Source organism: Carcharodon carcharias, chromosome 30 (assembly GCF_017639515.1).
Source record: "Carcharodon carcharias isolate sCarCar2 chromosome 30, sCarCar2.pri, whole genome shotgun sequence".
NCBI lineage: Eukaryota > Metazoa > Chordata > Chondrichthyes > Lamniformes > Lamnidae > Carcharodon > Carcharodon carcharias.
Window position 1 is genome coordinate 29818514 of NC_054496.1, and position 11591 is coordinate 29830104.

Sequence of the window (11591 nt, forward strand, 5' to 3'; positions counted from 1 at the left end):
CCACAAGAGGAAACATCCTCTCCACATCCACCTTGTCAAGACCCCTCAGGATCTTATATGCTCCAATCAAGTCACCTTTTACTCTTCTAAACTCCAGCAGATACAAGCCTAACCTGCCCAACCTTTCCATAATGCATTTAGCATTGTAAAACATCCCAGGGCATTTTACAGGTGAATGAAATTTAGTGCTGAGCTACAGAGGGGGCATTTCAGGTTAGCTGGCCCAAGCTTTAGAACAAGTGTCTGAAAGGGGGGAAATGAGGGAGAGAGGTGGAGAGATGTAGTGAGGGAATTCCAGAGCTTGGGGCCTAAGCAGCTGAAGGTACAGCCACCAGCGAGGGTGTGAGTGATGCTCAAGAGGCTGGAACTGGAGGAGTTCAGAGATCGCAGAAGGTGGGAGCTGGAGTTAAAGGAGATTTCAGAAATAGGGGAATAGACGAAGCCATGGAGGAATTTCTCACCCTGTTCCCCATTTTGTTTCCAGGGGACTTGACTAGAGAAGCTGGGATTGTTCTCCTTAGAGCAGAGAAGGTTAAGGGAAGGGTTAATCGGGGTGTTCAAAATGACAAGGGGCGGGATTTTGAGGTCAGCGGACAGGTGTGATTGGCGGGTCTGGGGGTTGGCCGGGGAACAGACCGCGATTGGCCCCGACTGCGAGTTCACGCTGGCTGGCCAATTAACAGTCAATCATTTCCCTGCAATAGTTTGGTTTCTTTTACGCAGCATTACCAGGTTCAAGATGCAAACATTTCTTAATTTTTCATTCTTTTGCTGCAGGCCGTTTGTGACTCTCTCTGGGCTGAAACCTTTGTAGATTATTCATCCTGGGTTATCGCTTCAAGCTCCACCCCAGAGACTTGAGTGCAAAACCTAGACTGACCCTCCAGTGCAGTACCGCGGGAGTGCTACATTGGCAGAAATGCTGTCTTCCAGATGAGGTGTTAAACTACAGTCCTCTCTGCCTTCTCAGGGTGCATGAAAGCTCCCATGCACTATTTCCATCTGGTTCCTTGGTCATTATTTACCCCTCAATCAACAGTTCCACAAAGGAATGATCTTACTGCTGTTTGTGGGAGTTGCTGCGCGCACATTGGCTGCTGTATTTCCCGGATTAAAACCTTGGCTGCACTTCAGAAGGTTCTGAGGTTGTGAAAGGCACCATTTAAATGGAAGGCAGCGAGCTCTTACTCTTCAAAAAATAGCCCACATCTTCTACTGAAATTGCCTAGTCCCTGACTGGATCACACCACACGCCCTACAATCTGACCACAGCCCTGCCTCTCAATGACTCACCTCCTGATTGGCCACAAACCTCTCTGGCCTCACCCTGGTGACTGACCCCAGAGGTGAAGTCCGCAGAAAGGCTGGGCAGCTCTCAGCCGCTTGAGGCCGGCCTGGGGGAGGGCGTGGCCACTCAGGCCTCAAGTGGAACATGAGGAACAGCTCAAATTGTGACCATGGCCATCCAAGTCAGACCATCATCCCCACATGTGCTGAACTCCCACCCTGAGAGATCCATTCCTGCTGGCACCACAACAATTGACAGTGCGTCAGCCGAAGCTGTTGAATAGTTTGTTACCCTCAACATTGAACTAGAACTGAAGAAGGAAGGGATGATTGGCAAGGGGAATGGGGTTTATAGTGAAGTCTTGCTACAACTGTACAGGGATTTGGTGAGACCAAACCTGGAGTACTGTGGACAGTTTTGGTTACCTTATTTAAGGAGTGATTGCATTGGAAGCTGTTCGAAGAAAATTCACTAAGTTGATTCCTGGGATGAAGGGGTTTGTCTTATGAGGAGAGGTTGAGTAGACCATAAGACATAGGAGCAGAAATTAGGCCATTCAGCCCATCAAGTCTGCTCCACCATTCAATCATGGCTGATAAGTTTCTCAATCCCATTCTCCCGCCTTCTCCCCGTAACCTTTGATTTCCTTACCAATCAAGAACCTATCTATCTCGGTCTTAAATACACTCAATGACCTGGCCTCCACAGCCTTCTGTGGCAATGAATTCCATAGATTCACCACTCTCTGGCTAAAGAAGTTTCTCCTCGTCTCTGTTGTAAAAGGTCTTCCCTTTACTCTGAGGCTGTGCCCTCGGGTCCTAGTCTCTCCTACTAATGGAAACATCTTCCCCACGTCCACTCTATCCAGGCCTTTCAGTATTCTGTAAGTTTCAGTCAGATCCCCCCCTCATCCTTCTAACCTCCATCGAGTATAGGCCTAGAGTCCTCAAACGTTCCTCATATGTTAAGCCTTTCATTCCTGGGAACATTCTTGTGAATCTCCTCCGGACCCTCTCCAGGGCCAGCACATCCTTCCTGAGATACGGGGCCCAATATTGCTCACAATATTCTAAATGTGGTCTGACCAGAGCCTTATAAAGCCTCAGCAGCACATCCCTGCTTTTATATTCTAGTCCTCTCGAAATAAATGCCAACATTGCATTTGCCTTCCTAACTACTGTTTCAACCTGCAAGTTAACATTAAGAGAATCCTGGACTAGGACTCCCAAGTCCCTTTGCACTCCAGATTTCTGAATTCTCTCCCCATTTAGAAAATAGTCTATGCCTCTATTCTTCCTACCAAAGTGCATGACCTCACACTTGCCCACGTTGTTTTCCATCTGCCACTTCTTTGCCCATTCTCCTAATCCATCCAAATCCTTCTGCAGCCTCCCCACCTCCTCAATACTACCTGTTCCTCCACCTATCTTTGTATCATCTGCAAACTTAGCCAGGATGCCCTCAGTTCCTTCATCTAGATCATTAATGTATAAAGTGAAAAGTTGTGGTCCCAACACTGACCCCTGCGGAACTCCACTAGTCACCAGCCGCCATCCTGAGAATGACCCCCTTATCCCCACTCTCTGCCTCCTGCCAGACAGCCAATCTTCTATCCATGCTAATACCTTGCCCCTAACACCATGGGCTCTTATCTTACTGAGCAGCCTCCTGTCAAAGGCCTTCTGGAAGTCCAAGTAGATAACATCCATTGGCTCTCCTTTGTCTAACCCACTCGTTACCTCCTCAAAGAATTCTAACAGTTTTGTCAGGCATGATGTCCCCTTGATGAAACCATGCTGACTTTGCCCGATTTTACCATGCACTTCCAAGTATTCTGAAATCTCATCCGTAATAATGGACTCTAAAATCTTACCAACAACCGAGGTCAGGCTAATCGGCCTGTAATTTCCCGGTTTTTGCCTCACTCCCTTCTTAAACAGGGGGGTTACATTAGCAATTTCCCAGTCCTCTGGGACCCTCCCTGACTCCAGTGATTCCTGAAAGATCACCACTAACTCCTCCACTATCTCTTCAGCTATCTCCTTCAGAACTCTGGGGTGTAATCCATCTGGTCCAGGTGATTTATCCACCTTCAGACCTTTCAGTTTTCCTAGCACCTTCTCCTTGGTAATGGCCACCAGGCTGACCTCTGCCCCCCGACTCTCTTGAACTTTAGGGATGTCACTCTTCCACCATGAAGATTGATGCAAAGTACCTATTCAGTTCCTCCGACATTTAGGTTGGGCGTGTACGCATTGGAGTTTATAAGAGTGAGAGATGACATCATTGAAATGTACAAGGTTCTGAAGGGGCTTGAGAAGGTTGGTGAAGTGGGGGAGGGAATCTCGAACTAGGGGGTGAGTTTAAAAATAAGGGTTCTCCTATTTGTATTAGTTTGTGGAATTCTCTTCCCCAGAGTGCAGTGGAGGCTGGGTCAATGAATATATTCAAGGTAGAGTTGGAGGGATTTTTGATTGGCAAGGGAATTAAGGGTTATGGGGGATAGACAGGAAAGTGGAGTTAAGGCTATAATCAGGTCAGCCATGATCTTACTGGATGGTGGAGCAGGCTCGAGGGGCCGAATGGTCTATTCCTTCTACTATTCTTTATGTCCTTATGTAAATGTTCTTGCCTTCACTCTCTATTCTGGGGGTGGGGGAAAGGAGAGAGGATGTATTTGAGGGTCTCGAGGACGGTGGAGAAGGAGGTGGGGGTGGGAGGGGGGAAGAAGGGCAGAGTACCTCTGAGACATGGGTTTTGTGTAGGATTTAGAGAGGGTGGGGGAGTGAGGGATCCAGGTGGCAGAGGTGCAGTGACTGGAATCTCCCCCGGTAGTGAGGGGATAGGGAGGTCTTCAGATTGACTGAAGAAATTGAAAGGCAGAAAGGAGGAGGAGGAAGGAAACAAAACATCAATGAAGGAATGTCTGACTGCACCTCATAAGAACATTAAGATGATGATCAGGTCCCCATTTTAAATTGTGGATTTTTGTCTGTTATAATCAATGTGCCATTGCTTCTGAACAACGAGCCGATGCCAAGTTAATGAGGTAGCTTTTGACGATCTTGGGGTTAGCTCTACATTCCCCTCGCCTCCAAGCCCAGTATAGCTTCCAGTCTCAATATAAGACCAGAAGACATAGGAGCAGAAATTAGGCCATTCAGCCCATCGAGTCTGCTCCACCATTCAATCATGGCTGATAAGTTTCTCAACCCCATTTTCCCGCCTTCTCCCCATAACCTTTGATTTCCTTACCAATCAAGAACCTATCTATCTCGGTCTTAAATACACTCAATGACCTGGCCCCCACAGCCTTTTGTGGCAATGAATTCCATAGATTCACTGCTCTCTGGCTAAAGAAGTTTCTCCTCATCTCTGTTCTAAAAGGTCATCCATTTACTCTGAGGCTGTGCCCTCGGGTCCTAGTCTCTCCTACTAATGGAAACATCTTCCCCACGTCCACTCTATCCAGGCCTTTCAGTGTTCTGTAAGTTTCAATCAGATCCCCCCTCATCCTTCTAACCTCCATCGAGTATAGGCCTAGAGACCTCAAACGTTCCTCATATTTGCCACATTTACTCATCCTGAATAGGCCCCAGGTCTCACCCGCATCAGCACCAGCACTCAGGTGTCACCAGGGTGGGCCTGAGCTGTGGCTCTCTTCCCTCCAGCTGTGTTGAATCCTTCCTTGGTATGTGGTCCGGGACCCCAGTACTTTCTGGCCTGATTTTATCTTCAGACCTCTCTCTGGGCCTCCACTCTCATAATCGAAGTAACTGGCTGCATTTTGGCCCTTAGGCCGGGATCTTGGAGCCCATCACTGCCAGCTGGATCTTTCAGCCCGCTGGTGTGGGTGGGGATTTCAATAGCTCGCCGGCCCCTGCAAAGGGGAATCCACCACCGGAGGGGCTGGAAAATTCCGCCCCTTCCTTTTAAACCTGTAGATTTTTCATCGTTTTCTAGAAGAGTTTCTCTCAGTGTTTTGGGGGGGGGGGGGGGGGAGGGGGGGGAGGGGTGACAGTAGTTTATCTATGATATCTTTTTGCCTTTTTGCCGCTTTTAATGGGGGGGGGAGGGTGGTGAAAGGAGAGATAGTGGATTAGTGGTAATGTCACTAGTAGACTGGTAACCCAGAGGCCCAGACTTATGCTTTGCGGGACACGAGTTCAAATCCCACCATGCCAGCTGATGGAATTTAAATTCAATTAATAAAAACCTGAATTGAAAGCTAATCTCAGTAATGGTGGCCATGAAACTATCATGAATTGTCATAAAAGCCAACCTGATTCACTAAAACCATTGGTTCCCTCATGCCCCTTTAGGGGAAGGGAAGGGAATCTGCCATCCTTACCTGGTTCTGGCCTACTTGTGACTCCAGACCCACAGCAATATCGTTGTCTCTTCCCTCTGATGGGTCCAGCAAGCCACTCAGTTCAAGGGCAACTAGGGATGGGCAACACATGCTGGCCTTGCCAGTGACACCCACACCCTGTGAAAGAGTAAATAAGAGAAAAATGTTCTCAACAAAGAGAACCAATTCACTCCCCTTTGACCTCTCCTGATTTTAAGAGATAGCTCACATGTTTTTTTGATGAGACCTGAGAGGTCCTGAGCTCCCTGAAGCATAGATACATTGAGGAAGAAGCTTGGCTGAGTTCAGAGGGTTAGACATGAGTGCAGGGGGAACAGAGCAAAATTGCATAAGTGGTAAAAACCATGCAAGAGGGAATTCACTGTGGGCAAGTGTGAGGCTATCTACTTTGGACCCAAGAAAGAAAAATTGGAATGTTTTCTAAATGATGAGGAACTAGGAACTGTAGAGAAGCAAAGGGCTTTGAGAGTCCCATGTTCAAATAATTAAAATCTCTTAGATAGGTACAAAATATGTCTTTTCTTTATTCTTTCATGGGATGTGGGCTCCTCTGGCTAGGGCAGCATTTATTGCCCATCCCTAGTTGCCCTTGAGAAGGTGGTGGTGAGCTGCCTTCTTGAACTGCTGCAGTCCCTGTGGTGTAGGTACACCCACAGTGCTGTTAGGGAGGGAGTTATAGGATTTTGACCCAGCGACAGTGAAGGAACGGTGATATATTTCCAGGTGTGGGTAGTGTGTGGCTTGGAGGGGAATTTGAAGGTGGTGGTGTTCCCATATGTCTGCCGCCCGTCTCTTTCTAGGAGGTCTTGGGTTTGGAAGGTGCTGCCTAAGGAGTCTTGGTGAATTCCTGCAGTGTATCTTGGAGATGGTACACACTGCTGCTACTGTGTGTCGGTGGTGGAGGGAGTGAATGTTGAAGGTGGTGGATGGGGTGCCAATCAAGTGGGGCTGCTTTGTCCTGGATGGTGTTGCTTTTCCCAAGCTGCATTCATCCAGGCAAATGCAATTTCTGAAGAATTGTCCTTTACTTGCATAAGGGGGTTGGAATATGAAGGTTAGAAAGTGATGCTGCAGCCACAGAGAGAGCCTTGCTTAGGAGTAAAGCACTCAGTCCTGGACACCACACCTCAGTAAGGATACACTTGGAGGGGGTGCAGAGTAGATTCACTGGAACTATACTGGGGCTTAAAGGTTTAAATTTCGAGGACAGGTTGGATCAATTGGCTTGTGCTCTCCGGAGTGTGGAACATTAAAGTCCAATCTGACTGGAGTGTTTAAAATGTTAGAAGGAGGGGAGATTCGGAGAAAATATCTCCTCTGGTGGGCGAGGCCAGAACAAAGTGACATAGCCTTCAAACTAGAGGCATGTTAGGAGGGAAATCAGGAAGAACCTTGAGGAGTAGCGGAAATCTGGAACTCTCTCCCCTGAGAAACACTATGGATAGTTGGGGTGGGGGGGGTGTGATCAATTGGGGGTTTGAAGATTGAGATTGATAGTTTTTCCTTGCTTAGGGTGTAACTGGATGGGAATATGGTTGGAGTAAGCGGAGGTGCAGATCAGCGCGTGGTGCAGCAGGCTCAAGGGGCTGAATGGCCTCCTCCTGATCCTAACAGACCTAACTGAGCAGTCTGTTTCAGGCAGGTTTCATCAAGTAAACATTGAGCATAAAGCCCAGGTCATGCAGGGGCTCTCAGCTTCTAAGCTTAGCCACTGGTTAGCGATGGTGAGGTGTGCACCACTTACCCAGCTGGGGGTGATAAGAACATAAGAAATAGGAACAGGGGTAGACCATTCGGCCCCTCAAGCCTGCTCCACCTTTCAATAAGATTAAGGCTGATCTTCTTGCGTTTCAATTTCCACATTCCCATCTAACCCCGATAACCTTTCATTGCCTGACAAGAATCTGTCTACCTTTGCCTTAAAAATATTCAATGACTCCGCCTCCACCTTCTGAGGCAGAGAGTCCCAAAGTTGCACAACCATCTGAGAGAAAAGCTTTCTCCCCATCTCGATCCTGAAAGGGTGACCCCTAATTTTAAAACAGTGCCCCCTAGTTCTGGACTCACCCACAAGAGGAAACATTCTTTCGACATCCCCCTTGTCAAGGCCGTTTAGGATCTTGTATACTTCAATCAAATCATCCCTCACTCTTCTGAACTCCAGTGGAAACAAGCCCAGTCTGTCCAACCTTTCCTCATAAGACAACCCACTCATTCTAGGTATCAATCTAGTAAACCTCCTGTGAACCGCCTCCAATACATTTACATCCTTCCTTAAATAAGGAGAACAAAACTGCACACAGTATTCGAGGTGCAGTCTCACCAAAGCCCTGTATAACTGAAGCATAACATCCCTTTATGTTCAATCCCTCTTGTAATAAAGGATAGCATTCCATTAGCCGCCTTAATTACTTGCTGTACCCGCTATCAATGCTGCCTTGCAAAGTGGTGTGTGCTGGGGGTGATCGCTCCCAGTGCTCATGGATGATACCAGTTCAACATTGGGATCTAGGGTCAACTAGTGGCTCACCAGCTACACTTGGTTTCGCAAAGTCCTGGGCTCCATCTTTGACTATCCTTCAGTCCCACTCTCGCTGATCGCCATGACTTGCCTATCCCCAGTAAACTTATTTGATTATCCTTGTCCTTGCCCTGCAGCCTCACCTCTCAGATTCTGCCTCACAGCTGGATGGGGGAATCAAGTTCCTGTTATTGGAAGGATTGGAGGAGGGGAGGGGGTGGAATATTATTCGAGGTCAATCATCTCAGCTCCAGGACATCACTGCAGGAGTTCCTCAGGGTAGCATCTTAGGCCCAACCATCTTCAGCTGCTTCATCAATGACCTTCCCTCCATAATAAGGTCAGAAGTGGGAATTTTTGCTGATGATTGCACCATTCACGACTCCTCAGATACTGAAGCAGCTCATATCCAAATGCAGCAAGGCTTGGACAATATTTAGATTCTGGCTGATAAGTGGTAACATTCGCACCACACAAATGCCAATCAATGACCATCTCCAACAAGAGAGAATTTAACCATCTCCCCTTGATGTTCAATGGCATTACCATCGCTGGATCACCCACTATCAACATCCTGGGGGTTACCATTGACCAGAAACTGAACTGGGCTAGCCATATAAATACTGTGGCTACAAGAGCAGGTCAGAGGCTGGGAATCCTGTGGTGAGTAAGTCATCGACTGACTCCCCAAAGCTTGTCCACCATCTACAAGACACAAATCAGGAGTGTGATGGAATGCTCTCCACTTGCCTGGATGAGTGCAGCTCCAACAACACTCAAGAAACCCGACACCATCCAGGACAAAGCAGCCCACTTGAGCTGGTCCCCATCCACCACCTTCAACATTCACTCCCTCCACCATTGACACACAGTAGCAGCAGTGTGTGTACCATCTACAAGACGCACTGCAGCAACTCACCAAGGCTCCTTAGGCAGCACCTTCCAAACCCTTGACCACTGCCACCTAGAAGGACAAGGGCACCACCACCTGGAAGTTGCCCTCCAAGCCCCTCACCATCCTGAGTTGAAAATATATCGGCCGCTCCTTCACTGTCGCTGGGTCAAAATCCTGGGACTCCCTCCCTAACAGCACTGTGGGTGTACCTACACCACATGGACTGCAGCGGCTCAAGAGAAATCAGGGATGAGGAATAACTGCTGGCCTTGCCTGCATCCAGTGAATGAATAAAGAAAGGTGGTAGGTGAAAGGTCATGCCTGTCATTGGTGGGGCTGATGGGTGTGCGATGCTCCTGGCTTTGCCATTCCCACATGCACGCTGTCCAGTTTGATCCATCAAGCCCCACGAATGATTAAAATGGAACTTTCCCCAATATCTGAATCATTTTGCGAGATCCCTACAGCCCTGCTCCCAAAGAGTTAACATCCGAGCGGGTTGCATGCACTCATTCCAACATCTGTGAAGATCAGTTATTTAAAGGCACATGCTCCCTGCACTCAGGAAACAAAACGTCTTTGGCAAACTGTGTTTAATGGTGGGGTGGGGTGGGGAGGGTTGGGGGGGGGGGCGGGGGGCAGAATGGGAAAGGGCGCTTCCATGAGTTGTAATGTGCAACATGACAAAATATTTGAGGTGAAGGCAAAACCCACTTTGTAAGAAAAGCTCGCCCCTTTAAAGCCTCTTTGAAGTCAGAACCATATACACTTCATCGGATGACATGGGACCCCTCTCCTGCCCCACGATGCCAGGCAGCCGGAATTCTTTGCCGTGTCTAAGTTTGAATGAGGTATATTCTCTCGCGTGTTGCCTGTGAATTCGGCAGCTGCTGCGTCGTATCATGTGCCTCAGGCTCTGCTAGATCCACTTCTCCATTATCTCCGGGTTCCTTTCGCACAGAAGGTTACAACTCAGGGTAATCGCCACAACCAGCCCCTCTATCTAATCGGAGCAAGCGGCAACTCGACAATGAATATCATCACTGAAAACCACTGTGCTTCTTAGTGTAGACTATAAAGCCTAATTTTTCTGAATGCTGGCTGGCAACTACATATCTCCCAGGTAATATCCTGGCTAATTTACCAGTTAGCCCCACCCTGTACCGACATGGGGTGGGATATCCTGGCCAATATGCCAGGTATCTCCACCCTGTGCCAGGGTGTGGGAATATCGTGGGCAGTATGCCAGGTAGCTCCCCAACATGTCAAACTCACAAAACGTGCCCAGACAAAGCCATCTCTGGATAAAGCAAACTATTTGCCATTCAGAGCCCAGTCGTTGTAAAGCTATATGCTACCAATTGCCTTTGACTGCTTTAAGTCAGTCTGCCTTTAAAAAGGGTTAAAAGGAGAATTATTTAATGAGACATTAGCACATCTAAGTTATAGCAGACTTTCCAACATTATCTCATACCATAATCTATAAATAATATTGTATAATCAGGAAGCCATAAAGCAACTGGATTTTCCCTCTTTGGCACCCCACAAACTCTAGACCGAGGGTAACAGGAAAGCATGCTTTAAGAGTTCTGTCTCAGTGCAGGATCTTTTTAACATGCTTAAGGTTGCAAACCGGGTTATTACATTTTGTTTTCAAAAGCCATGCATTGTTGCAAGTTCTGCTTAAAATGATCTTATACTTACTATTTTACCCTGTTGTGTGCGGAGACTGTCACCCTGAAGAGTTTTCCAATACGTCCCACAGACTTTTTTTCACCCTGTCTCTCTCTCTCTCTCTCAATCTAAATTAATGGGAGCAGGTCCGTATCAGATGGAAAGCTTGTCAGGCAATGACCACTATTTTACATGAGATGTTCAGCCTGACCGTTAACAAAGGCTTTCACACAGGCTTGTTCTGAGTGATCCGTCAATCCACACTGAGTCACCAAACCCTCCTTCTTCTTTGTTTCCAACTATCTGGCTCTTGCTGCCACTCCTCCAGAGTGAAGTGCCCGCCTGTTATACAGTCCCACTTTCTCACACCAACTTAATAAATCCTTGGGACTTCTAACAACTCCAGGGGGGTTCGTTTACCAGCTTGGCTTTCCAGTTTTCAGGAGAAAGGTTAGAAGGAGAACTTAGGTTTCGAATGGATCCTTTCACAGACGCAAACACCTCACCCCTGCATCCAGCCCCTCCCTTACTGTGGCTGCAGTATCTGCAATTGCAGACCACACCAGCCCACTAAGATCACTTTCAGAGCCCTTCCTAAAGCCACAATCTCTACTGTTAAGAAGTATTGCATCGTCATGGGAACACTATCATCGTCAAGTTCACACCCTGTCACAAGCTATCCTACTGCTGTCCCCATTCTCTTCACTGAGCAGGGGACAGATGCTGCCGTAATAGTAACATCACTGGACTATTGGTTATCTGCAGCTCAACGAGTGAGAAAACTTAAGGAATCCGCTGGAAAGTCAGGGGTCTATTACACAGCAAACAGGCTTCAAACGAG

At 47.7% G+C, this 11591-nt stretch overlaps 1 protein-coding gene across 4 annotated transcripts in view; it reads right to left on the reverse strand.

Annotated features, from left to right (window-relative positions):
- Nucleotides 1-11312, reverse strand: part of LOC121271272 (C-type lectin domain family 4 member E-like) — a 78748-nt gene extending 67436 nt beyond the window's left edge. For 3 of the 4 annotated variants that reach the window (XM_041177113.1, XM_041177111.1, XM_041177114.1), the window contains exon 1: nucleotides 10781-11311. The gene's annotated coding sequence lies outside the window, so the exon portion shown is untranslated. Of the gene's footprint in view, nucleotides 1-10780 lie in introns of all 4 variants that reach the window. The other variant, XM_041177112.1, reaches the window with a different exon arrangement.
- Between the last annotated feature and the right edge of the window lie 279 nt (nucleotides 11313-11591).